This window comes from Haliotis rufescens, unplaced genomic scaffold, assembly GCF_023055435.1.
Source record: "Haliotis rufescens isolate VD_foot unplaced genomic scaffold, xgHalRufe1.0.p SCAF_5, whole genome shotgun sequence".
NCBI lineage: Eukaryota > Metazoa > Mollusca > Gastropoda > Lepetellida > Haliotidae > Haliotis > Haliotis rufescens.
In genome coordinates this window covers 25959945-25983182 of record NW_025964223.1, presented here as the reverse complement: position 1 = coordinate 25983182, position 23238 = coordinate 25959945, and the positions used below count along the sequence as shown (strand labels likewise).

The following is a 23238-nucleotide window of genomic DNA, read 5'->3' as shown; positions in this document are numbered from 1 at the left end:
TCTTCTTTCCACCAGAAATAGAAGCCTAGATTGGGTGTCTCTATAACTACTGCTCATCCTTGAAAGACAGATGTCAAATGGGTCCCGTGTACAATTCTTCTCAAACTGCAAGACAAAATTAGACCAACTTCAAATTAGACCAGACTGTGACATGATGGAAAGTTAGCCAGTGTGGATGGCAACTTGTCATGACAAGAAATCCAAGACAAGTTGGAACCTACACTACATAACATTAATCTTCCTTAAACCAATGGATATGTCTGATCCTAACATGCTCTTTTCTAGACCTGCCCAGAGGCTGATATTCCCGGTGTCTACAACAAATGTCAACAAAAAATCTCAAATGGTAACAAAATATAGCCTCAGTTAATATTTACTACATGGCTTGGTCAAGATGACTTTATTTCACTGATAACAGGAGCAATAAAAAGAAATAATTGACAGAACCAATTTTAGAACTCAGTCTTAACAAGTATCTTTCAGATAACCACACAAATTTTCATTCATGCAACTTTAGTTCGTTGCTGAGAAAAAATTGGCGCCATTGCAGACACTATGCACTAGATCATGACCAGTAACATCAGTGTGTAAAATTTCATTTCTCTAAAGTGATTAGTGTTTGAGAAACTTTGTCCACATTGAGAAATGGACGGACCGAAGGAAAGGCAGACAGACAAACTCTGTTCTTATATCCCCCAGCAAAACTTCAAGGCCGGGGTTATTTACATTTTTTTAACAAAACGTTATTTGTTTCACAATTTGTCTGTCAAGGGTAATTAGCTTCGAATTCTAGATAAATCCCTGCATAAACCTCACATTGTTTTTTATTTATATTATTAATTGATTGAATTTAGATGAATCCATCACAACTTGTTGAAGAACTCGTCTCACACATCGATCCTTGTCATTATGTTCTTCATGATGAGCCAGCTGATGGGCTATTACACTTGACCTAGCGTTTATCTCGGTAAATGACACTTTGTCAAAGCCCATGAATATTTGCCTCAGTTGTCATCAGGAAACGAAGGATGTTAGTTACCTGACAACCCTTTGCATCAGGAAACGAAGGATGTTAGTTTCCTGACAACCCTTTGCATCAGGAAACGAAGGATGTTAGTTTCCTGACAACCCTTTGCATCAGGAAACGAAGGATGTTAGTTACCTGACAACCCTTTGCATCAGGAAACGAAGGATGTTAGTTACCTGACAACCCTTTGCATCAGGAAACGAAGGATGTTAGTTACCTGACAACCCTTTGCATCAGGAAACGAAGGATGTTAGTTACCTGACAACCCTTTGCATCAGGAAACGAAGGATGTTAGTTACCTGACAACCCTTTGCATCAGGAAACGAAGGATGTTAGTTACCTGACCACACTTTGCATCAGGAATCGAAGGATGTTAGTTACCTGACAACCCTGTGCATCAGGAAACGAAGGATGTTAGTTACCTGACAACCCTTTGCATCAGGAAACGAAGGATGTTAGTTTCCTGACAACCCTTTGCATCAGGAAACGAAGGATTTTAGTTTCCTGACAACCCTGTGCATCAGGAAACGAAGGATGTTAGTTACCTGACAACCCTTTGCATCAGGAAACGAAGGATGTTAGTAACCTGACAACCCTTTGCATCAGGAAACGAAGGATGTTAGTTACCTGACAACCCTTTGCATCAGGAAACGAAGGATGTTAGTTACCTGACAACCCTTTGCATCAGGAAACGAAGGATGTTAGTTACCTGACAACCCTTTGCATCAGGAAACGAAGGATGTTAGTTTCCTGACAACCCTTTGCATCAGGAAACGAAGGATGTTAGTTTCCTGACAACCCTTTGCATCAGGAAACGAAGGATATTAGTTACCCGACAACCTTTTGCATCAGGAAACGAAGGATGTTAGTAACCTGACAACCCTTTGCATCAGGAAATGAAGGATGTTAGTTACCTGACAACCCTTTGCATCAGGAAACGAAGGATGTTAGTTACCTGACAACCCTTTGCAAGTTGTTTAATGTTGCTGTGAACAGATTTCAGTCATATCACAGCACATCACCTTAATTAAAGGAAGCTATTGACAAACAACCAAAAGCTTGAAGACTTACAGCAACATGTGACCTACATACAACACAATGTAAATTCCCTTTTTGCACATGTGTGCTGTAACTACCAATAAAACATATTCATTGAATGTATCTTGCAGAATAACGACTTATGGAGAGAATAGCCAGGACTCAAAAAATATTACATGAATCTAAGCCCTAGGCAGTGCATGGAATGAGAGCTTGATGGCTATCTCTAATGCGGAAGAAAAATGCATATGGTGCAGATTGTTGTGTTCTCTATCAATGATCAAGTTTAAAATGCTTTTCAAAAGATTCTTCCCCACCCTGGGTATGCTGAAGCCTGGCAGTTGAGTTGCAACAGATATTGTGACAGATGGCACAAGGTAACATCATTTCATGGTGCAGCAACAGTAACCAAAGTCTTATAGGTGTAAGGAGAGGATGCACAGGGATACATCTAGCATCATTAGGGGCAGCAGCAGCTGACACCATCTGCTTCAGTCTCCCAGCTATATAACATAGAGCCACTGACGTTAGGTCAACTGGTAACTACAGTCTCCCTGCTATATAACAGTTAGCCACTGGCTAAGGCAAGAAATCATAACTCTTCTGTTAACATCTTGATAATTTTTCAGGAATAGCTTAAAGCTGGGTGTCACATCCATCAGTCAGGAACACCTTAAAGCTGGATGTCCCATCCATCAGCCAGGAACACCTTAAAGCTGGGTGTCACATCCATCAGTCAGGAGCACTTTAAGCTGGATGTCCCATCCGTCAATCAGGAACACCTTAAAGCTGGATGTCCCATCGATCAGCCAGGAACACCTTATAGCTGGATGTCCCATCCATCAATCAGGAACACTTTTAAGCTGGATGTCCCATCCATCAATCAGGAACAGCTAAAAGCTGGATGTCCCATCCATCAATCAGGAACAGCTTAAAGATGGTTGTCCCATCCATCAGTCAGAAACAGCTTAAAGATGGATGTCCCATCCATCAATCAGGAACAGCTTAAAGCTTTTTGTCCCATCCATCAATCAGGAACAGCTAAAAAGCTGGTTATTCCATCCATCAATCAGTAACAGCTTAAAGCTGGTTGTCCAATCCATCAATCAGGAACAGCTTAAAGCTGGATGTCCAATCCATCAATCAGGAACAGCTTAAAGCTGGATGTCACATCCATCAGCCAGGAACACCTTAAAGCTGGATGTCCCATCCATCAATCAGGAACAGCCAAATGCTGGATGTCCCATCCATCAATCAGGAACACTTTTAAGCTGGATGTCCCATCAATCAGGCACAGCTTAAAGCTGGATGTACCATCCATCAATCAGGAACACTTTCAAGCTGGATGTCCCATCAATCAGGCACAGCTTAAAGCTGGATGTACCATCCATCAATCAGGAACACCTTAAAGCTGGATGTCCCATCCATTAGTCAGGAACAGCTAAAAGCTGGTTATTCCATCCATCAGTCAGGAACACTTTTAAGCTGGATGTCCCATCAATCAGGCACAGCTTAAAGCTGGATGTACCATCCATCAATCAGGAACACTTTTAAGCTGGATGTCCCATCCATTAGTCAGGAACACCTTAAAGCTGGATGTCCCATCCATCAGTCAGGAACAGCTAAAAGCTGGTTATTCCATCCATCAGTCAGGAACACTTTTAAGCTGGATGTCCCATCCATTAGTCAGGAACACCTTAAAGCTGGTTGTCCCATCCATCAGTCAGGAACACCTTAAAGCTGGTTGTCCCATCCATCAGTCAGGAACACCTTAAAGCTGGTTGTCCCATCCATCAGTCAGGAACACCTTAAAGCTGGTTGTCCCATCCATCAGTCAGGAACACCTTAAAGCTGGATGTTCCATCCATTAGTCAGGAACACCTTAAAGCTGGTTGTCCCATCCATCAGTCAGGAACACCTTAAAGCTTGATGTTCCATCCATCAATCAGGAACACCTTAAAGCTGGATGTCCCATCCATCAATCAGGGGCCACAACTCACACTCAGCAGCAGGTTGTCTCCATCATCATCACTTTCATCCCTTTCAGGACATACTGAAACCTTTTTCACCCCAGAATCACAACGAGGTACAGTTGTTTCAGATGTTTACCCAGATGTCAGAAGATTCTGTTGATAAGAAACGCTTACAGAAGATCCTGATGCATCTAATATTAACCAATACCCATTAGTCTGACGACACAAACATGCTCTACTGGATTTCGTTATTGTGTTAGTTCTGAAGGGTTCCCATAATATCATCATCTCCACTGCCAGACTCAGCACTCCAATCATCTGTTGTGGAACAACCACTTTCATTAACCTTGAAGCTAAACCTAATGGTACCTGAAAATTGCCCATACTAAAATTGAGACTTTCATCTCGGTCCCACAGCCAGACTTGGAAATGCTCCCTGATGGAAGCGAGCCTCTGTGATCTCCACATAGACTCCTGTCGCATTCCTTAAATCAATAAACAAAGGAAAAAACTCTAGAAATATGCTCTCCACACAGCAGTTTAGCAAAATCATTCATTATTCAAGCACTTTACACGTTTCTATTGGGAAATGCTTACGCTCTAAACTGTGTCATGGGACTGTTAATAATACTGTATTCATAAATTTTTGTTTCATCCTCAGCAATGTTCAGACAAAATATGAAAATTGTAAGTATTCAAACATTAGGAGCATGGAAAAAGACCTATTTAAGTCAAATTACTGACAGTTTGCAATAAAATTATGTGTGAAAGCAAACAATTTTTTATTATTTTTATTTCTTTTTTCATATTTCATTTCTCTTTTAAGAACAGTTACACTTTCCACACATTTTCAAATAACCAGTTGATACATTTATCAAAATCACATTTATTATATATTTGCCATGATGAATTTCAAAATTAATTTCTTAAAACAAATAGAGACTGCCCAGTCTGCACCTGGTATCATTTGATAAGTTGAAACAGTTTATCTCAGTATTGCATTGTTTTTGAGCCAGTTTCAAACAAAGGTCAATCACATACAGACTGTCCTCATTAAGAGGCAATTCATGGGATTGAGTCGAAGGCATACACATATCCAGAGCCCTACTTACACCACTCAGATGAATCCAACCTTTACATCAAATACAACATGGCCTACATACACATCTGTTTGGTGAAATAAAAACAAAGAATAAATGCATATCAATTGTATGTGACGCTACTGACAATTTATCCACTGATGAATTTATATTGCAGACAACAATTAGTAATCATGCGCCGTCTGTACCAAACATGAGTCAACTTGCCAGAAATAGTATCTTGGCATCATTTCACACAGTTTTATTATTAATATCTGGAATTTCTTAGCTGACCAAACAATTTTTACTAGACTCATTTTTTCGGAACTATTTTGGCGGTGGGGTAGCCTAGTTACAGCATTTGGTCCTCATGCCGAGGGCCCAGGTGCAATGGGGGACATGCTACTGCTGTAATACTGCTAAAGGCGATATAAAACCAAACTCACAACTCACTTTGGCCCAGTGGCTGAAGCTGTACACTGTAAGTGTCAAGGAGTCATTGTCAATGCGTTGATCACTTGAAGCCTGGGAGTGAAACCATCCATTGTCAATACCAGAGTGGCTCAGGGGAATTATCTAATTAGCTGCCGCTCCTAGTTATCAGCACTCAAATGATGATGACTGAAGCAGGATTGACAGTGACAGGACCCAACAAACATCTGGTTTAGTTAGTTATCCAGCTGTCCTTATAAACAATCACTTATGATATCTACTTTAACATATTTGAGATCAACAAACAAAGTCAGGTTCATTAGGCCATAATACATGTTATAAATTATTTGATAGATTTTTATTCCCAAACAATTCACTGCCTTACATGTTGCCTCACATCGTACTTTAATCCCCAAGTATCTACAGAAGAAGAGGACCGCCTCTGTGGTGTAGTGGAGAATGTGTTTGCCCTGAAAGCAGAAGGTCTATGGTTTGATCACCGGCCACATCATACCAAAACATACTAAAAGATGGTACTTGTTGTTACCCTGCCTGGCACGTGGCATTAAACAAGGACTGGTCAGCTTGGAGTCGGTATACTGCATCTGAGTGGGGTATTTATTTCAAACAGTGGCAAGGTATTTCAGTGGACTAGCACTATAAACTGGAATTAATCAAGCAGCCACACACACACACACACATGCATGCACACACACATAGCTATATAAGTGCAATAATCTTCAATGTGACATTAAACATTATTTCACCTCACCTCACAGAAGAAGAAACTTGCTGTGTCCATTACTTATTTGTTTACTTGGTGAAATAGCCCCATATATGTATTCCATCCCTGTGAATCTCATCCGCCTTCAGCAGACGTACCCAGATGACTTCAACAGTTGTTAAAAATATATAAAAATGCTTCCCTTATTACAATTATTTTCTTTATTTATGAAAATCTAATGACCACATTATTATGGCCTATGAAATTTCCAACACAAACTTGTTGCTGCTGCCATCACAAACCATTGTAGACCGCACAGTTCTTTTAACGAACACCACCTCACTCGAACCAAAAATGTTCGAAAAGAAAATTACTCAATTATACAGGTAGTACCTTAAGTTGAAAGTCTCAACTTCTCATGCTAACATGTCATTTATCCAGACAAATACAAAGCAGGCATTTCTAAATAGATTCTGTTGTTTTTTCCAGCTGAGAATGTACAAAGACGTCAAGACGTGAGGTGTTAAATAATCCCATGCCATAGTGCAGCAGCAACATACACCGTCAGTCGTAGAATTATTTCTGAACGTCGGCCAAGACCAAAGTCAGGCACAACCAGCCAATTACAATCATTGTAGCAATTACGTAGCACTTATTCCCTGCGACGGATCCTACAGCCACAGATGAACATTGCGCACTGTAACAGGACTCAGCTCAAAATCTGGTGTTGTCCATTAAACCTAACCTAGACATGAACTACCATTAATTCCAGCCAAGCTTTGGCCATTTAATATTGTGTAGAGTGAATGAAGCAAACGTTGTCCCAAAATATGCCATACTGATGAAACCAGGTGGTGGTAAAGTCTGTCGCTTGATGGTAAATGAGAGGCATAATGTAATCCACAGGCTGACCATTGTTAAAGAATCGTTACGGAGGATCCCTATGCAAAAAAATCACAAACTGATGTGAAAGTAAATGCAGCCAGAAGTCCACATGTTGACATCTGCAGTTCAGCCTATTAGGGTTAACCTCTTTCGTCATGCTGTCACACAACTTATGGCAGAATTATTATTTTTAAATTAGCATTACCTCCCCTAGAGAATCTGCAATAAGCCAGAATGCCCTCTTCATTAACTGAAGACTAAAAAATTTAATACTTTTAGGCAATAAAACTAATTTGAGTGAGGGGACTTCCCACCTAGTACTCAGGTAGTAGAACCTGGGTCAACGAGTGAACGCTTTACCTGCATGACTACCCGCCCACCCCTCAAATATGAAGACCTTCTGAGTAGAGTTCAGATGACCTTTCTTTGTGTCTTGATCATATACAGGTGAGTGAGTTGGGTTTAACACCGCTTTTGAGTAGCATTCCAGTTATCACCACGTGTCAGCTTACTGTGGGAAGAAAGTGTGTGTCGAACCCACGTTCATAGGTTTCTGGAGTGCCCAAGGGATGCAACTCTGCACAAAGAATTGTGGTGCCTCAGACAACTGTGTCACCTGTGTCATCTCATATACAGGAGAAGTATTGTATTAACATGATGAAAGAAGTAACTAATATTTTCCAAATTATTACTTTTGCTTCTAAAACCATTTGTTAATATATCAAAAGGCAAATCATATCAACAGCAGAAATGAATGTCTATGTTTTTAATTAAACAATTTTTTGGTAGGCACATAACATCAACCCATCAATTTTTCCTTCTGCCTTTTGGCACAACAAGGATGATCAGACAGAAAGAAAATATCAAACTGGTCTGGCCACCCAAAGTCCTACTGATGTAATTTGTCAGTTAGTCTACTCAACTTCAATAACAACGTTGTTGACATCAAGTCCTAATGCCACTGTAATGCAGCCTGGTGAATAAGATGGGAAACAGCTCTGATAGGCCATGAACATGTGATTGGTGAGCGCTGTTCAAATTGGATCGGAGAGGTCTGATTGGCCAATGACTACAGCTTAAATGGATTGTGCTTGTGGTGCGGCACGACCTGATCGGGTAATGGACACTATCGGAGTTCAATTATCAGTGGATGAAGCGAGGAGCTTGTTAAGGTTGCTCTATCAAATAGTTGGACTAATCATGTGTTACTGATAATACTGAAGGTTAAGGGCTACAGATTCAGTCACTAGAACAGCTTAAGATTACTTTATTGCAGTCTCTTGACCATCATTCAACCAATAACTATATAGTCTATCCAAAAGTCAGACTGTAGAGATCTACTGGCATGGTCCATGGAATACTACCAACATAACAATGACATATCCCTCAGGGAAAATAGTTGCAAAAAAAGAAAAACATATTTTTACGTTATTCATTGGACAGTTTGTTTCTTTGTAGGTCTGAAAGTTGTTTAACGCCGCACTATACCCGTAAAGATCCGTGTTAGAATAGTTCTCTCTGTAAAAGGTGACTATGCTTGTCGAAAGAGGCAACTAATGGGATAGGGTGGTCAGGTTTGCTGACTTGGCTGATGCATGTCATCGTACCTCAATTGCGTGGATCAATGGTCATGATACAATGACAGGCATCAACCAAGTCAGCAAGCCTGATGACCCGGTCCCGTTAGTCGCCTCTTATGAAAGGCATGGGTTGCTTAAGACCAGTTCTAACCCGGATCTCCACAGGTTCATTAAACAGAATAGCAATGGGTTAACAGCTTATGCGAAATAAATAGTCACCCTTATGCATGCTGTGGTTAGATCCAACTAAAAGGGAGGTAGGGTGATTTGGCATGTCATTGGCTCTGATGGAGTGGGACATTGCTCATGATATCAATCACTGGTTTGGTTGGGTCCACACTTCATTATTATTAGGCTGCTGTGTTAAAGCTGGGATACTGGTACATATAAAACATGGAGCAAGTTTGACATACTTCACATAGTTATTGAATGAACTTCAAAGACAAAATCCCAATACTATTAACATGATCTACAATGCCAAAATTGAGTGATATCATGAGAGACAAACTGTAAACTACATCATGTACATGGAGTCATCATCATTTACAAGTTTCCTCTTTTGGAAACATTTAAACATTATGAATTGCAGCATATATTGTTCAGTTTGAGATAGTTAATGGGATTTAAATTTTCTTGGATAGAAGCACCAGAAAGTTTCTGCTCAGTTCATCAAGAAGCTCTGGAGAAGGAGCTGCACATGTTAACACCGGACAACGCTGCATGCCTGACAACGTGCCATGAAATATGCTCATATATTGCATGAAGGTTAGAGGAGATATATTTTTTTCAAATCCAATCACCTTATACTCTTTCCGTGGGTCATATGGTTAAAAAATCTTAAGTGCAAAATTGTAAAAAAATATTGCCTAGGAAGCTGTTGAAGTGAAAAGTTACTAGAAGTGAAGATGGCACCTGTCATTAAAGATCGATCAGCCTCCTTCAGATGAAGTCCCTGCACGACATCGTTACTAACTGAAGGCAAACACATAACATGAAAGGAAATCAATCCATTACAACTGTGTCAATACCAACTTTTACATTGATGTTTTAGCAAAATCGTGAACTCCTTTCTGTGAATCCATGCTTTGATTCGAGGACTTGGCCTCTTCTCATTTTTTCTAATGTAGGACTAGAACAGCAATAAAGAGTAGCCTGAAACCAACGCTGTTCACCAGGTATATTCAGGCTGAAAACCCCATGTTAAAGTGATGTTGTCTTTTATGTGACAAATACAGTTTACAATGCATGGCTATCCATGGAGACAACCTTCCAGCATGGACACCAATCCTATCTATCTATCTATCTATCTATCTATCTATCTATCTATCTATCTATCTATCTATCTATCTATCTATCTATCTATCTATCTATCTGGTGTACTGGGTATGAAATGTCAGTCTCACAGGGGGACTTCAACCATTAACCTTCTGGTCTGAGGTTGGATATGCCTTGTCGACATGACCATGATTTTCATTTGGATGATATTAAATATATGTATCATAAAGACTGTTTACCAAACATAGAATGGACATCGATAGGAATATCACCTATATAGCATGGACATCCATGTAATAAATACCATGTACATAGTGTCCATGGAATCTGATACACATGCTAAGGACTTTCACTCAATACTGACTATTTCAGTCTTCAGAATTAATATATGATTAAAATATATCTAAATGTCCATGTACCACAAAGAGAATTCCATTTGTAGAGAAGATGCTTCAGTTATAATGCATCTAGTATCCTGTATCTCCATCCCCATGCTATGTAAGTATGTTTTTGTTCCGCCCCGAAAAAAGATATCAAGATTAAATAAATAAAATTGCAGTGAAATTGTTCTAACCCTGTAGTGAAACATATCAGTTGACAGAAACAAATGTTTAGGTGTGTTTATGAGCCATGTTCCTGTATATTGTTTATGTGGAACATGGAAAACAGGGAAACTAAGACATACAATTGCAACACAAATAAACATAATCTAAAACAAAAACACAAGAATGTGATGAAAAAGGAAAGCAATAAACAAATCCCGATAGTTAATTAATCACAAAGGCAAATGTAAAAACATGTAATTAAAACAGAAACAAACAGAATGAACAGCTAAAAATGCAGCCCAAATCGAAAACCCACATAGAATTTTTTAATTTTTTTCAAAAATGATAATGGATATTAGGAAGAGAATTTATGAATGTCAACTTCTTGATTATAAGGTACACAACGTTTCAGAGTATTTACTTACTCCTTCATCAGGTGAATAAATGCTGTGAGGCAGAGAGCATATATATGTACCTTTAAGAAGAACAAAAGTAATAACATAACAAAGGTGGAAAGCCGAAAGATAATTGGCATTGAGAGGTGATTAGCACTGGACAAATGGAAGCCAACACTTAACAGTAAATTACTGCTGATAGTTGATATATAGCGATGGACAACTTGAAGCCAGGACTTAGATTATCACTGATTGGTAATGGACAATGGGCAAACAGAGGCCAGGGGGTAATTAGCACTGATAGGTAATAGAATAGAATGGAATTGGCAATGGAAGCCAGCAAGAGATAATTAGCACCAACAATGATCAAAGCAATAAATCCCAAGCACTGGGCAGATAGGTTCCCTGGTCATGGCTCATGCATGGTTGTCTGGTGTCTCCTGATGTCAATGGCTTCATGTAGTTTTGTGATGGAACTTTTATACACATGAAATCAAATCTTGTTTGCAGCTATTCTGAACTCAGGGCTTGTTATAACCTACATATGAAATTAACCTTTTAGTTAAAAGAACATATTAAATTGAACAAAACACCCACTGTCAAAGATTGGACATGTATTTGTGTGCTGAAGATTATTAATATACACACCATAACCAACACATTGGTGTAAATCCTCAGCATCTAATTCATCAAGAATCTGTGCCAATACTGATCCTCTTGAAATGGAGAGAAAGTAATCAAGGTCTGCCACTTCTAATCAAGGGAACACTGTACATGTGTAGTATCCACTGGGATCACCACACCACTGTACAACCACCACAGATCATAGCTGTCCCTGCACTAGGCTTAGCTTGCGTTAATATGGAGGAATTACACATTAATCAACACACACCAAACACAGATCCACATTTCAGGATGATCTTGGGAATCAGCTAATTGATAGTCAAGTCATAATTCCCATGTACACCGTGGATCCTAGTTTGACCCCTGACTCATGCTTGGTTATGTGAATAAATATTATAATAAAATTACAAACATTTTTTAGTCTCATTCGCAAAGTGATTACTCTATGTTGGCTTAAACTATTGAGAGTGTTGAGTAGCAAGCCTTCATCAACCTTGATCGATGCGTTTCAGGGTTAATGGCATTATTACTTCAAAAGAAGAACTGTCCTGTTTAATATGCTCCAATCAACCCTTGCCAGACTTTGTATGGAATCTGGAGTTGAGTGAAATATTACCATTGTGTTTCTAGCACACAGGGAGCTCCCCCTAACACAAAATGGAGGGGGCCAGTGGAAATGTCTGAGGTAATGTTTCCAGCTGGAAGAATCTGAGTTTTTATGGTGCTGGTAGTGAAAACACTTTTAGTGTAACTATGATCACCCTGTTGTTTGTTTGTTTGTTGTTCAACGCTGCACTCTGCAATATTCCAGCTATATATGACAGTGGTCTGAAAATAGTCATGAGCATTGATCTAGGCAATAGGAATATGACATGCATCAACCAAGTCAGGAAGCCTGACCACCCGATCCCCTTAGTCGCCTCTTACGACAAAGTTATCGCCATATTACTGTAGGTTCACTAGCAGGTATGCATCTATGTCCAACTGTGATTTCTATAGTGCTAAATCAAAGAAAAGTATAATACATATATATTATTAGGAGTTATCTAGACCACCAGACTGTAACTGATGTTTTTAATGAAGATGAAATGTAGAAACAGTTACAATATATATATATATATACTGGGGAAAATGCTATTGATTTGATTCTTACTACAAACTAGTCACACGGCAAACATAATCAATATTATCAACTGATATGGCCAAATAATATATTTAAACAATCATTAATGTAAGCTACATCACATATGGGGTTTGAACATTTCTTTATCAAAGAAGGTTCAGTCTCCTTTTCTGATGCCCTGAAGATGAATTTTCTGCAACAGCTAACATCCTCTACAACAGTTAACATTTTCTAAAACAGTCAAAATCCTCTACAACAGCTAACATCCTCTACTACAGCTTACATCCTCTACAACAGTTAACATTCTCTACAACAGCTAACATCCTCTACAACAGCTAACATCCTCTACAACAGCTAACATCCTCTACTACAGCTTACATCCTCTACAACAGCTAACATCCTCTACAACAGTTAACATCCTCTACAACAGCCAAACCTGTGAGTCACATTGAACCCCTATACTACTCAAAAGAAGTTAAAGAACACCTGATTATTTCATATTGCAATAGTTGATAACAATATTGATATGAAAGAATGGTGTGTTCTTTAACTTCTTTTGAGTAGTATATATCACTGGATATACCACATGCTGTATGCAAGTCAAACTTCACAATCATACAATGGCTGAATAATGGGTCAGAATTATTTGTGACACCTTTCAGAGACATTATTGCAGAGATCGTCCATGTGAAATTTCTGTTTCCAAAGCCATGTAGATTCTGAGGAGACAAACCCAAGAGACAGGGATGCACCAGGACATCAGGTCACTCTAACATCTTGTTCACCTTGAGCCCATCAACTTGACTAAACAAACCCAACCCACCAAAATAACAAATTAACACGTTGCTGCAGATCAATATCAATTAAAAGAATATGGCATTATTGCCAGTTCCAATAATTTACACAGTTCTACCAAACCATGTTAAATAAACACCAGTCACAAAAGCAGATTGATTTACAATTATATGAACCAATTTGAACACTATTACAATACAAACATTATTAGCTCTTCCATTGTGTCTTTAATGGTGATACCCAGTTGATAATAGTTCCATATTGTGCAAGCTGCACTAACAACATTGTATCAACACCTATTCATCCACTGGAAATTCATGGCTTGACAGTATGATTGAAGTGTGATAACACTCTATAGCCATAGACAGACAAACTAGTACCTTACTACTTAATCCATAGACTAGTACCCTACTCTTTATCCCATAGTCAGACCAGTACCCTTCTCTTTATCCCATAGTCAGATGAGTACTCTATTCTTTATCACATAGTCAGACAAGTACCCTACTCTTTATCCCATTGTCTGACTAGTACCCTACTCTTTATCCCATACTCAGACTAGTACCCTACTCTTTATCCCATAGTCAGACCAGTACCCTACTCTTTATCCCATAGTCAGATGAGTACCCTATTCTTTATCCCATAGTCAGACAAGTACCCTACTCTTTATCCCATTGTCTGACTAGTACCCTACTCTTTATCCCATACTCAGACTAGTACCCTACTCTTTATCCCATTGTCTGACTAGTACCCTACTCTTTATCCCATAGTCAGACAGGTACCCTACTCTTTATCCCATTGTCTGACTAGTACCCTACTCTTTATCCCATATTCAGACTAGTACCCTACTCTTTATCCCATTGTCTGACTAGTACCCTACTCTTTATCCCATAGTCAGACAAGTACCCTACTCTTTATCCCATTGTCTCACTAGTACCCTACTCTTTATCCCATAGTCAGACTAGTACCCTACTCTTTATCCCATAGTCAGAAGAGTACCCTATCCTTATTCCATAGTCAGACTAGTACCCTACTCTATATCCCATAGTCAGACTAGGACCCTACTCTTTATCCCATTGTCAGACATTGTCAGACTAGTAACCTACTCTTTATCCCATAGTCAGACCAGTACCCTACTCTTTATCCCATAGTCAGACTAGTACCCTACTCTTTATCCCGTAGTCAGACCAGTACCCTACTCTATATCCCATAGTCAGACTAGTACCCTACTTTTTATCCCATAGTCGTCAGACTAGTACCCTACTCTTTATCCCATACTCAGACTAGTACCCTACTCTTTATCCCATTGTCTGACTAGTAGCCTACTCTTTATCCCATAGTCAGACAAGTACCCTACTCTTTATCCCATTGTCTGACTAGTACCCTACACTTTATCCCATACTCAGACTAGTACCCTACTCTTTATCCCATAGTCAGACCAGTACCCTAGTCTTTATCAAATAGTCATACTAGCACACTACTCTTTATCCCATAGTCAGACCAGTACCTACTCTATATCCCATAGTCAGACCAGTACCCTACTCTTTATCCAGTAGTCGTCAGACTAGTACCCTACTCTTTATCCCATACCTAGACTAGTACCCTACTCTTTATCCCATAGTCAGACTAGTACCCTACTTTTTATCCCATAGTCAGACTAGTACCCTACTCTTTATCCCATAGTCAGACAAGTACCCTACTCTTAATCCCATACTCAGACCAGTACCCTACTCTTTATCCCATAGTCAGATGAGTACCCTATCCTTATTCCATAGTCAGACAAGTACCCTACTCTTTATCCCATTGTCTCACTAGTACCCTACTCTTTATCCCATACTCAGACTAGTACCCTACGCTTTATCCCATAGTCAGACTAGTACCCTACTCTTTATCCCATAGTCAGACTAGTACCCTACTCTTTATCCCATAGTCAGACCAGTACCCTACTCTTTATCCCATAGTCAGACTAGGACCCTCCTCTTTATCCCATTGTCAGACATTGTCGGACTAGTAACCTACTCTTTTTCCCAAAGTCAGACTAGAACCCTACTCTTTATCCCATAGTCAGACCAGTACCCTACTCTATATCCCATAGTCAGACCAGTACCCTACTCTTTATCCCGTAGTCGTCAGACTAGTACCCTACTCTTTATCCCACAGTCAGACTAGTACCCTACTCTTTATCCGAGTCAGACTAGAACCCTATTCTTTATCCCATAGTCAGACTAGTACCCTACTCTTTATCCCATAGTCAGACTAGCACACTACTCTTTATCCCATAGTCAGACCAGCACCCTACTCTATATCCCATAGTCAGACCAGTACCCTACTCTTTATCCCGTAGTCGTCAGACTAGTACCCTACTCTTTATCCCATAGTCAGACTAGTACCCTACTCTTTATCCGAGTCAGACTAGAACCCTATTCTTTATCCCATAGTCAGACTAGTACCCTACTCTTTATCCCATAGTCAGACTAGTACCCTACTCTTTATCTCATAGTCAGACTAGTACCCTACTCTTTATCTCATAGTCAGACTAGTACCCTACTCTTTACCCCCACAGTCATACTGTACCCAACTCAATAACCACACAGCAGATGCTGTCATGACCAGGCAAGCCAGACCATCACTGTAAGGGAAACGGAACGGTCCACTGAAATGACCAGACTTTCTTCTTGATCACTCTTTACATCTCCTCAGACTTCATCAGCAAAGGTTCAGCAAACTGACCGGTACTTGATCCTACTTTGACTGAAATCTGGGACTTCTACAGGAGAGCTGTGTGATCCATGGTCTGTCGTGTTCACACCAATTGGGTAATGAATCTCTGGACAAGGAATCAGTGTCACAGGAATCTCACTCACAGATACACGGACAATGTCAAAGGGCACCATTCAAGATCACTGGTTAAATTTAACCTGTCTGGGGGGAAATGAAGAAATATGTATGTGGTAAGAGGGTGCTTTTCAAATTCACCACTAAAATTAACCTGTGAACATGTGTCTACAGCTAGCTCTCCCTCTGCAACCTGCCCTAAAACTTTTATAAATTATAGTCAAGAAGTTTCTACATGATTTGACGTAAATATGTGTATCACATAGTGACCTTGCTGTATCATTTCACCCCTATTAACTTCATGTTCTACGTCAGGATCAGGATATCTTGTGATGCAATGTTAGGCAATGTTAGGAGTGAGACGAGTTTATCACCCCTTACAGCAGTACTTCAGTAATATCACAGCATGTCAAGTTTGGGAAGTGGGAAATGACGGAGGTCGAAAATACCTCGGCAAAAATTGTTTGGCGCCTACAGTTTAGGGATCACAGGGAAAATCTAGGATTCAAACCCATGACCAGAGTATGCTTGCATTGAACCACAGATAAAGAAACTGTCCTCAGTTGTTATTATCTCATCATCAGAACAAAAGACTTGAGGATAACAATGTTAATACAAGCAGTGAGGTGGACATCTTCACCAGTTGTGCCTATGCATGGCTTGGAATGGCTGTCACAGAGGATGCAGTATCTGACCTTTAGGAATCCATTGCTGACTAATACAGTTTTTTTTTTTTTATCATAACTAAAATATCAAGCAGCATGACTGCGTCAGTTTGACATTTGGTGTGACACACATTATGTACACGCATGCAGAGACTTAATGCCAATGCATTATATTGGACAAAAAACTGGCCCACATCTCTAAAGTACATATGAATTGTGCAAAGCGAATTCTTGAATCTTCATATCAAGACCATATGTTGTTTGTTTGTAATTCATTTTTTCTTATCATGATAAAGATATTTACATCAAGAAAGAACAAGCATATTTAGACAAACATACCCTCACTCACTAAAGAATGAAACAGTATCCTGCCCTAGTCAGGATGGAATTACCTGAGTTAGTTTTGTTTGTTTGTTTGTTTGTTTTTTAACGCCGCACTCAGCAATATTACAGCAAAATGACGGCAGTCTGTAAATCATTGAGTCTGGACCAGACAATCCAGTGATTGACATCATGAGCATCGATTCACGCAATTTGGATCAATGACATGTATCAACCAAGTCAGCGAGCCTGACCACCCGATCCCCTTAGTCTCCTTTTACGACAAACAGAGTCGCTTTTTACAGCAAGCAATTCTACTTCTACTTCTGCTCGAGTGAGTGAGTGAGTGAGTGAGTGAGTGAGTGAGTCTTTGCCGCTTTGAACAGCACTTCAGTTTTATCACATCATGTCATGTAGTGTGACAATATCCTAAAGCAGTGGATGTTTAACCCAGGAGCATGGATATGATGCTCACAAACCTAGAATGTTTCGGGGTTGCAACTCTGCGCAGTGAATCATGCCTTAGACAATTGGGCCACTCACACCCCTATGAGCCAAATACCCCACTACTTACTTACATAATAAACCAATCAAACACCATGCCTCCCTGAGCACGCTGCCTCCTTATCCCATTATGCACTATGGAATACGATGAAATGTGGGTTATGGCAGCATCTGTGCCTAACAAAAACATATATTAGTATTTCTGACAATTCATTAAACCTGATCAGTTATTATCAATATTGTTCCACAGATGTTCTTAGTCTATCGGCCATGATGCAGATAGACGAATAAATATAAGTTAATATGAAGTTAAATTGTAAAACCAAAGCTCTGGAAACAAATGTTACAACAAAACATTTATGGCAAGCGATATCCATAAGACAATTGTTATCAGCTTTAATGTAAATGAATGCCAAGATCAATTAGTTCATGACAATTACTTTTCATAAAGCACTGGCTGGTGGGGAAGTTTGTTTTTCTTTGTATAAGTGTGTTAACTGTAGTTTTATACTGCCTTTGTGGTAAACATGGTAAATTTCACTGTTAATCTAACAGCATAAATGGAAGTCAGCTTTCATGGTATGTGTGTAAAGAACCAAGAACATCATTTTGGAAGCTATAAAACAGTCATAATTCAATATCCCAAACTATCATCAAACTTTAACTTATCGATAATCAACAGTGTGCCCAACAATACTTCTCCTGAATCATTATGTTTTTGCTTCTCTCAACTCTCACATCCTAGGCTGTTGCTCCAAGTTTCCCATCTCCCGCCCACCCTGCATTTTCATTCCGACATGGAATCAAAAAGCTTTCATATCTCCATTTCCTACACCGCTGTTGGAAATTATGCCCCATGATAAAACAAACAGATGACAACCATTGCAAAATCATAAAATACCCAGGTCAGCTTGATCTTTCTTCAGCAAAGTTTATTAAAAACTTGTTTCCAAAGCAAAGCGACTTGATCTACATCATAAACTACTTTAAAGACTGGGACCAAGTGTTTAAAATTTACCCAAAAAAATTAATTTATCATTTTTTTACATTTTATTTCGGCCACCCACCAACTCTCTAGCTGGTTGATGTTTGAGATGAGAAACACCAAAAATATGATGAAAACAATTCTTGGACCTCAACCAATTATAAAAACTTGTTTGAGAATGCAGAGGTCCTGAACTTTTTCAAATCATAAAATTACTGGTGAACAGGATAATTTCCATAAAACATATCCAGTATTGTTGAAAGTTTACAAGTTTAATTGTGCCAGCTTTACTTCAAACACTGCATTAATTACTAGATGATTGGTAGGCAGATGGAGTGTGACTTGAAATACGTTAAGTAGTACGGCAACACTGCTGGAATTACATGTTGAAGCCACCATCTGAGGAACCATGTGCCATTATTACTGATGGTATGACCTTGCCATGGTAACCAGTGCCATGGGTGGTCATTGGCATGTCTGGTCCAGATTCAACTCAACATTGTCAATGCCACAATTGACAGCTCATAGGACGGAAGTATCTTTGTTGTTTAATTCTGCCTATGAAACATTTTTTCACTCTAACAAGCCAACAACGTTAATTGTTAGATATATATCCCAGCTTGCGTCACTTATTAACACCCTGTGTCATATTGTCCCCAGGATCCTTCAAACAAAGAAAATTGCCTTGTGTTTCCTTCTTTGGTTACTTGGTGAAATACACTCTGTACATAGTCCCACAAACCTTCATTCTTCAAGGGAATCACATCCTCCAACAGGTAATGGACACAGATGCCTTGAACAGCTTGCATACAAAACTAAAATGCCTCATTTCACATCATTCGGATGAAAATGCTCTAATTTATTTAAGTGGCCTTGGAGGTATATGGTTTTATTGTTGCATCATTGAAAGAAATAAACATATTGAAACAACCTTCAGTAATTCAGTATGCATTTTTTGTCATAGACTAACATCCAGTCTCTGAAATGAACACATTTACAGAAAAAAACCAGCTGTTAATCTTAATAAAACCTAATATAAAGGAGATGAGAGACTCTTCGCTTTCAGAAAATGCAGTAGTCTAGACTTGCCAACTATTATAGACGTGCATGGTCTGTGCAGGATATATTTGTTTCAGGGTCTGTATGACAGACTATCTTCCTCAATGTACCTATTCCAAGAATTTCAAAAGTGTTAGGGTAAATAGGTTGATGGGGTTCTTTATCATGCATAGGCATCAATGATTCCAGTCAGGCCACAATGCCACACAATCAGAGAGACCACACAACCATCAATACCTTATAAGTCAGCACTCAGGACAAAACAAGGAGTACCAGGACCAACCTCCCACTTTGCACTCAATCCTACCTTTACAAAGATTTCCCGCTGACAAGAACCTGTGCTCTGACGAGTCTATTATTACCATCAAAGCCTCACCTTTCACACAGCTTATAACTTCAGTTCTGAAACAATCTAAATGATAAAACTTCACAAGAAAAACCCTTTCATCTGTCCTATTTCAGTAAATTCCCACTGAAATCAATACCTTCAATGATTACCATGGTAGGCAATAGCTTTCAAGTTTTCGAGGACATTTAGAAACCATGATAGTCGAGAACCATACAAACTCACTTTATGTTGTGACCTTCAACCTATGTGTTACATCAACTGGACATGAAGTATGAGAAACTGAAGTTGAGGTAGATACAGAAACTAGATGTGGCATTTATAAGTGGTGTTGAATCTTGTATGAATGGTCTAATCGTCTGTTCTCACCTTCCAACACGGAGTCTCTTTGGTATTTGGCTAATTGATAATTTATCCTGTGCTTCCAAGTTCTACTACCAAATGGCAAGGACTTGAAATTCTGCCAAGTTCTCATAAGGCAGTGGTAGTACTTTCTGACACGTGTGTTCATAATTTTTAAAATACTAGCAATACTTTGACAAGAGTGTGAGTTTATCAAAATTAATATACCTCAAATTAAATATTATCATCTACAATTGGACACATCAGGATTATGTTTCCATATAACCATAGATGAACTCAAAGCTTAATACTATACTCCAAAACCATATATGCATGCATATTTCCTCCAACATTTTTTTTTTAATCCGATAAAATCCTTTTTATTGTCAAACAAAGGCTTAATATTAGAACATCCATTTTTGCAGTGTTTACATACAACCCATTTATTATACAAAATTCATAAAATATCACTCTTTCAAAATAATAAATTATTAAATGATCAGAATCACATTATTTAGTCTTCTTGACCAGTGTGTTTTAAGCGGGCGCACGAATGTCATCAAGATATGTAATAAATGACTTATTGCACAAGTCGACTTGCATGTTGAGTATTACGATCAGGCTGGCCTCGTCGCTCATCCATGCTTCCGTTACACACGTCTGAAGCTATCACATATGAACAGACCTCATGTCGGGATAATTCAAGTCCGTCCTATCTGCCAGACGGAATGATAGCGTTGCGGCCATGACCAACTCAGCATATAGGTGTATTACACAACCTTGCGCTCATCAGGACAACCTCCGCCACCTCAATATGGGGATTCATATTTTCACCGAACGTGCCACTAGCTAAACTTACCGCTCATGGTTACTCCTTCGTCTGAGGGAAAAAGCGAGGCAAAAGAATTTCCGTAGCAGACGATCAAATAGCAAAAGCATGAGTCCACAGTAAAGATGTGTGTGTTTCAATCCGCTCCGTACTTCTGCTATCAGCTGCCATGAGCAGACGAACTCCCATCTGCAAACAGCGCCAATGATTCTAAGCGGGTCGATTATTTAGCGGGGGTGTCAGGTCGGTTCCAGAGTGATTCGTTTTGGCGACTGCAGTAATCTGTTACATTTTTTACCGGTTTAATCGATAAATACATCACTCTGTGATTTCTGACTCAACATGGCGCTATGTGAAACAGTTTGTTTTTGGGGATGGGTTGAACTTTAGGTTTCTGTTGGGATTTAGATAATGGACTTGTATTACCCTAATCAAAGAGACTGCAATCTGTGCTCAGTTGCAGGTCATCAATATAAGTTCACAAAACTCCTGAGAGTACAATTTATTTCATTCAGCGTCTCTCCAAATAGAAATCACCATGACTTAAGAACACTAATTATAAGGTTTTAAAAAAAAAGTCCTATAAAGTTATATTGCCTTCGCTAGTATAGTTCTAAGACAGTGCTGGTGTCGTTCCTTCCTTAATTGTCTGTTCGTTATATTGGTTGTTGCAAAAATAGATCTGTGTGCATTTCTCTGGTTTCAGGAGCGAGGGGAGGAATGCGGTTCATGTCATCGTCAAATAACCTATGGGAATGCCAGGGTAGAATAGGTTCCCAATACACGCGTTTGTCGTATCAGAGTTGAAATGAGGATTGGTTGGGTGCAAATTATTTCAAGGACGATCGCTTGGATTTTATCGCAATATATAAATATGCTTCAGACTGTTACAAAAGCAAAGAAATTGCCTGCCACGAAAATTACATAGTTACATAAGGAGGAGAATTTACTGATGTCAAATCTTATTTTATGAAGGACACAACGTACGTTTCGGAGTATGTACTTCATCAGGTGAATAAATAGTAATGAACATAATTGAATGCTTTTCAAAGACTTGATACATTGTTACAATTAGTGAGTGAGTGAGTATGGTTTTACGCCGCTTTTAGCAATATTCCAGCAATATCACGGCGGTGTTACAATTAAATAGATGTAACAAAACAATTAAGGCTCATACTTTTAAATCAAACAAATATCTAGATTCGTATCTGTAGCTGAAAAATATTTAATATCCATACAAAATCCATGTACTTTATTAAAATCTGTCTATATCTTTTATTTGGTTGCGGCTCCTACTCATCTATGCAATTACTATTTATCTTCTTTATTAATCATTATACAAGAGTGGATGTTTAACCCAAAGTTGAACCCTTCCACGGTCGGACAAGATTCGTCACGAACACATAAGACATATAAAGTATCCAATTTGTCCAAGCATTAAGTTGGTTAAACTTTACTCCAGCATAATCCTTGAAACTACACCCTCATCTCCAATACGCGCCACAAGGTTTGATGGCTGATTAAAATTTGGCAAATATTTTCATCTTTGCTCAAGCCATCTAAGCACAGACTAAGAACAACTCTTAGGGCAACCTTTATTTTGGCAGAAAATAAGCTAGTCTATGTTTAAAAAAACAACACTATTCATTCGCCGTAGCTTCCCCGGCCATAAACGGTGTTTTTTAAAATACCCTACTTTCAGTTTTGTTTGCATTTAAAATAAACTGGAAATTGTACAAAAAGATGATTTAATGAAAATATTATTGTTTTGGTTACTTTTATGACACTTCGGGCACGTGTTACCACCGTCAGGTATGTTTGTGTTACAAACAGTTACATTGGTGGCGGACAAAAAATGCG

General features: G+C 39.0%; 1 protein-coding gene across 1 annotated transcript in view; it reads right to left on the bottom strand.

The window, feature by feature from the left end:
* Window positions 1–21567, bottom strand: part of LOC124110828 — a 110091-nt gene extending 88524 nt beyond the window's left edge. The window contains exon 1 of the mRNA XM_046470278.2: window positions 21409–21567. The gene's annotated coding sequence lies outside the window, so the exon portion shown is untranslated. The remainder of the gene's footprint in view (window positions 1–21408) is intronic.
* Between the last annotated feature and the right edge of the window lie 1671 nt (window positions 21568–23238).